Below are 6,070 nucleotides of genomic sequence, written 5' to 3'. Positions count from 1 at the left end.
AGAGAGAGAGAGAGAGAGAAAAGGAAGGTGTAGACTAGGACCTCTTCAGTGATGCCGTGCACTCCTGGAGAGTTGTTGGGGTTACTGGAAAGCAGAACCTCTTCTTAAGTCCCTGGAATCTGGTAGAGCACTGTCTCTTTAGGTTGTCACTAGCTGCTGGTTATGTGTTGATTTTCTTTGTCTTGGTTTTATGGTTTAATAGTTTGAAAGTTGAAGCTTTTTTTTTTTTTTGATGCAAGTGTGTTGGGTCTCTCTGCTGTTTTCTTTGTGCTGGTAGAATCCCTGTGTGTAGTGCTTATGGGTGGATATGTGTTTCTGCTTGTTGTAAAGAGGGTTTAGAGTAAGAAGCAGGAGGTTTTATGATAATTGGATGAATATGTTTTCTTCTAGTGAGTGAGAGAAGATATTGGCAGAGAAGGTGGGAGCGGAAGAAGGTGGGAGCAGAAGAACGAAAGCTTGGTGTTGCTAGGGCTGGTTTCTAGGGCTTTGACCATGCTATTTTTGATGATGTATTTATTTGCAAGACTACAGCTCAATTCAGGAAAGTTTCTTATTGTTAGAGCGTCACAAATTTCTGCCAATTTCAGGCACGCTCAAAGATCCTGCTCTGTGGCCCCACAGTGCTAAAGAACGGTGCCAAGGCAGAAATCCCAGGAGTGCGGTTTCTTCCCTCTCCCTGTTGGTTCTGTCCACGATGCTGATGTAATCCCACCAGATCACTAATGGCTGGCTCTGGAGTTTGTCTGTGATACCGCCCAGCTGCAGTGCCAAAGATGCGTGCAGTTTGAGCTGTGGGTCAGGGGAGTGACCTGCGGTCCTGATCTCTGTGACAAAGAAAAGCACGAAGTCTCCCAGTCTGACCCCAGTCTACTCTGTGCCCCGCTGGGAGGGGAGGGAGCTACCTTTCCTTTTGCAATAGTAAGTTTTCCTCCAAATCTGGAGGTGTCCGTGCCCACAGCCAGCCCCCAGTAGACCAAAATTACCTCCAAAAAATCAAGATGAGCTGCTGGAGGCAGGTCTCTGCTGCTGTCCACCGGAATATTAAAGTGGTTGCTGGTAAGCTGTTATAAGGCATCCTTCCTTTTGGCTCAGGGATCTCAGTCGGGTGCCCTAGCCTGGTGCACAGTGAGTTTCCAATGCTTCTCTCAGGTATCCATCCATCCGTCTTACTCCATTAGCTCTTTTCCAAATAATATCTCTGTGCCTTTCCTCTAATTCTGCTCTTGTGAGTTTGATATAATCTGAATCTGTGAGCAGTTCAGAGTAGTGAAATTCCTAATTTAAACTGTTGCGGCTAGTTATTCAAGACCTTAGATTCCAGAGGGATAAAGCATGCTGCTCACATAAAACTCTGAAAGAAAAAAATTCCAACCAAGAATTATATACTCAGCAAAATTGTCCCTCAAATATGATGGTGAAATTAGGACATTTCCAGATAAGCAGAAATTAAGGGAATTTGTTAAAACCAGACCAACCTTGCAAGAGATGTTAAAGGGAGTCTTTGGACAGAGAACCAACAACAGCAAACAACAAATGACCATTAACACACATGGTGACATAATCCAGAAACCAACCTTGTTAAGGAAGTATCCAAAGTAAATAAGATTGTAAACAGGGAACCAGGGACATCAATTGACAAGTGACGACAACCACAAAGCAAAAAGAGTGGAAAAAATAGTGTTGTTACAGAACTTCTAAATGGTAGGGAAGTCAAGACAACTGCAACATAGAACAGACTGCTCTAAACTTATAAATCACAGGGTATCCTCAAAGAAAAATGATAAACCTTCACATCACACTAAAAAAGAGGACAAGCACAAATATTTAGCAAATATTAAAGCAATAACAAAAAAGGAAGTGATAACACAATTCATAAACCAAATGAGCTCAATACAGAAAACTATATGGAACAGAGAAATCAGCAACATCACAAAAAAAGCACTTAACAAAATGACAGCAGCCAATTCATACTTGTTGATAATTACACTGAACATCAATGAATTAAACGCACCACTCAAGAGATGGAGAGTCGTAGACTGGATAAGAAAACACAACCCAACAACCATCTATAAGACACACACCTTAGAGAGAAAGATAAAAATAGACTAAAAATCAAAGGCTGGAAAAAGATATATCAAGCAAATGGCAATCAGAAAAGAGCAGGAGTGGCAATATTAATTTCTGATCAAATTGACTTTAAGACAAACACCACCATAAGAGACAAGGAAGGACATTATATAAGTGTTAGAGGATCAATTGAACAAGAGGACATAACAATAATAAATATCTATGCACCCAATAAAAAAGCACCCAAATGCATAAACCAGATTCTAATAGAACTGAAAAGACAAATAGATGACTCCACAGTCATAGTAGGAGTCTTTAATACACCACTTTCTATGAAAGATAGAACAACTGGAAAGAAACTCAACAAAGATACAGAAGAACTAAAGAATACAATCCACCAACTTGACCTTATAGATATCTGCATAGCACTTCACCCAACAACAGTACAATATACATTCTTTTCCAGTGCACATGGAACATTCTCCATGATTGACCATACGTTAGGCCATAAAGCAAGCCTCAATAAATTTAAAAACATTGAAATACTGCAAAGCTTCTTATCAGATCACAATGCTGTAAAATTAGAAATCAGCAATAGGAAAATGAACAGCAAAAGAGGAAACACATGGAAACTGAATAACACCCTCCTTGAAAAAGACTGGGTAGTGGAAGAAATAAAATATGAAATTAAAAAATTCCTTGAATAAAACAAGAATGAAAACACAACATACCAAAATCTTTGGGACACAGCAAAAGCAGTGATCAGAGGCCAATTTATAGCAATCAATTCACACATCAAAAAAGAAGAAAGAGCCAAAATCAACACCTTAACCCAATATCTCCAACAATTAGGGAAAGAGCAAGAAGTAAAGCCTACAGTTACCAGAAAAAAAGAAATAATAAAGATTCAAGCCAAAATAAATAAAACAGAAAATAGAAAGACAATAGAAAAAAATCAGCAATACTAGAAGTTAGTTCTTTGAAAAGGTTAATAAAATTGACTAACCACTGGCAAATTTCACAAAGGAAAAGAGGGAGAGAATACAAATAAGAAATGAATTTGGTGACACCACAACAGGACCAATAGAAATTAAAAGGATAATATCAGGATACTATGAAGAACTGTACTCCAACAAATTTGAAAGCCTAGAAGAAAGGGACAGATTTCCAGAAGCATACTACTTACCTAAACTAAGAGAGGCTGAGGTGGAAAATTTAAATAGACCCATAACAAAAGAAGAAATTGAACAGGTCATGAAAAAATTACCAAAAAAAAAAAAAAAAAAAGCCCTGGGCCAGACGGTTTCACTGGGGAATTCTACCAAATGCTTAGAGAATTGACACCAATCCTACTCAAACTATTCCAGAATACAGAAAAGAATGGAATCCTCCCAAATTCATTTTATGAAGCAAGCATAACCTTGATACCAAAATTAGGCAAAGACATCACTGATAATGAAAACTACAGACCAATATCCCTCATAAATGTAGAGCAAAAATCTTCAACAAAGCCTTAACCAATAGATTCCAACAACATATCCAGAAAATAATACATTATGATCAAGTGGGTTTCATACCAGTTATGCAAGGATGGTTCAACATTAGAAAAGCAGTCAATTTCATCCACCACATAAATAAAACAAAGGAAAAGAACCACATGATCATATCAATCAATGCAGAAAAGGCATTTGATAAAATACAACACCATTCCTGATCAAAACTCTCAGCAAAATAGGAATAGAAGGGAAATTCCTCAACATAATAAAGACATATTTGCAAAACCAACAGGCAACATTATTGTCAATGGAGAGAGACTGAATCCATTCCCCTTGCAAACAGGAACCAGACAAGGATGCCTTCTATCACCACTTCTATTCAACATTGTATTGGAAGTGGTAGCCAGGACAATAAGGCAATAAAGGGGAATCAAAGGCATCCAGACTGGTAAGGAAGAAGTAAAACCATTCCTATTTGCTGATGATATGACCCTATACGTAGAAAACCCAAGAGACTCAGCAAGAAAACTACTGGAACTAATTGAAAGATTAAGCATCATGGCAGGATACAAGATCAACATACAAAAATCAGTTGGATTCCTCTACACCAGCAAAGAGATTGCTGAAAAGGAAATTAGTGCCATTTACAATAGTAAAAAAAAGAATATTTGTGACTAAATCTCACTGGGACACAAAAGACCTGTACAAAGAAAACTACAAATCACTACTCCAAGAAACCATAAGAGCAATCTATACTTTCAATGCAATCCCAATCCTGATCACATCAGCATTCTTTAAGGGTATGGAAAAACCAATTACAAATTTTATATGGAAAGGAAAGAGACCTTGAATAAGCAAAGCACTGTTGAAAGAAGAACAAAGTCGGAAGTCTCACATTCCCAGATCTCAAAACCTGCTATACAGGCACAGTAGTCAAAACAGCCTGGTACTGGTATAACAGACACATAGACCAGTGGAACAGAATTGAGAACCCAGAAATAGATCTATTGACCTATGGTCAGTTGATGTTTGCCAAAGCGCTGAAATCCATTAAATGGGGAAAGAGATGGTCTCTTTAACAAATGGTGCTGGCAAAACTGGATATCCATTTGCAGAAAAATGAAACAAGATCCATACTTCACACTATACACAAAAACTAACTCCAGATGGATCAAAGACTTAAATGTGTAACCTAAAACTATGAAGTTCCTCAAGGAAAAAATAAGGACAAATTTAGGGGGCATAGGAGCTCTGGTAGCATAGTGGCTAAGGCACTTGACTGCTAACCAGAAGGCTGGTGGTTCAAACCCACCAACCACTCCTTGGAAGGAAGGTTAGGCAATCTACTTCCATAGTGATAGCGCCTTGGAAACCCAAGGAGGGGTTGCTATGAGTCGGATCTGACTAGAAGACAGTGGGTTGCTTTTATTTGTTGCAATAATGGCATAAATAGATAGACTGTCAAGCACAACGTGAAATGCACAAACAGCTGAAGATAAACTAGATGAATGGGATCTTCTAAAAATTAAATTTGTATGTGTTTCCAAAGACTTCTCCAAAAGAGTAAAAAGAGAACCTACAGATTGGGAAATAATATTCGGCATAGACATATCTGTCAAGGGACTTGTTTCTAATATTATAGAAAACTCCAATACCTCAGCAACAAAAAGATTAACAATCCAATTAAAAAACGGGCAGAAGACACAAATAGACACTTCACCAAAGAGGATATTCAGGCCGCCAGCAAATAAAAAAATGCTCATGATCAGTAGCCATCAGAGAGATGTAAATCAAAACAATGGGTTACCGGCTTACATCAGCCCTTTGGCAAAGTTCAAGACACAAAATAACAAATGCTCATGAGGATGTGGAGTGATTGAGACTCTAATACACTGCTGGTGAGACTGTCAAATGATACAACCACTGTGGAAAGCAGTATGGTGATTCCTTAAAAATCTGGAGTTAGAAATACCATTTGATCCAGTAATCCCGTTTGTTGTTGTTATGTGCCGTCGAGTCGGCCCCGACTCATAGCGACCCCTCCTTGGGTTTCCGAGGCAGTATCACTACGGAAGTAGGATACTTCCTTCCGAGGAGTGGCTGGTGGATTTGAACCGCCAGCCTTCTGGTTAGCAGTCAAGTACTTTAGCCACTATGCTACCAGAGCTCCTGTAATCCCATTACTAGGTATATATCATAAAGAAGTGAGAGTCAGGAGAAAAACAGATATATGAACACCCATGTTCATAGTAGCACTAATTACAACAGCGAAAAGATGGAAACAACCTAGGTGCCCATCAAAAGAAGAATGGATAACCAAACTACGGTACATACAAACTATGGAATGCTACGAAAAACTAAAGAATAATGTAAAATCAGCAAAACAGCACATAAGGTGGATGAACTTGGAGGACATTATGCTGAGTGAAAGAAGTCAATCACAGAAGGACAAATGTATTAGTCCATTATTGTAGAAAGTCAAAGAAAGGTTTCTATATGGAAGGGAA

The sequence above is a fragment of the Orycteropus afer genome, unplaced genomic scaffold (assembly GCF_000298275.1).
Source record: "Orycteropus afer afer isolate SDZICR_OR568_19922 unplaced genomic scaffold, OryAfe1.0 scaffold00050, whole genome shotgun sequence".
In the NCBI taxonomy this organism is placed as follows: Eukaryota; Metazoa; Chordata; class Mammalia; order Tubulidentata; family Orycteropodidae; genus Orycteropus; species Orycteropus afer.
This window is presented reverse-complemented; position numbering follows the sequence as displayed.